This window comes from Sinocyclocheilus rhinocerous, unplaced genomic scaffold (genome assembly GCF_001515625.1).
Source record: "Sinocyclocheilus rhinocerous isolate Xijiao unplaced genomic scaffold, SAMN03320098_v1.1 scaffold8178, whole genome shotgun sequence".
In the NCBI taxonomy this organism is placed as follows: Eukaryota; Metazoa; Chordata; class Actinopteri; order Cypriniformes; family Cyprinidae; genus Sinocyclocheilus; species Sinocyclocheilus rhinocerous.
This window is the reverse complement of record NW_015663584.1, coordinates 131,535-131,872: the sequence shown is the minus strand read 5'-3', so window position 1 is coordinate 131,872 and position 338 is coordinate 131,535.

Genomic DNA, 338 nt, shown 5'->3' with positions numbered 1-338 from the left:
GTCAAGTCTGTTCATGTCAAGTCAAGTCAAGTCTGTTCATGCCTCGTCAAGTCAAGTCTGTTCATGTCAAGTCTCGGATTATTGTTTGGATGTTTGGATCACACTGTAAATAAACTGCACTTGGGTTCTCACTTCAACTCGCCTTCAGTGGACTAATTTGTTACACCGTAAAAGCACACAACAACAAGCACCCTATGTCTAGGCAGCATTTCAAGCATTTTCTGTTGAAGAATTCTGACTTTTACATTTGATATTTATTATTCTGTCCTAAAATGTATGATTATTGTTATGGTCACACACACACACACACACACACACACATACACACACACACACAC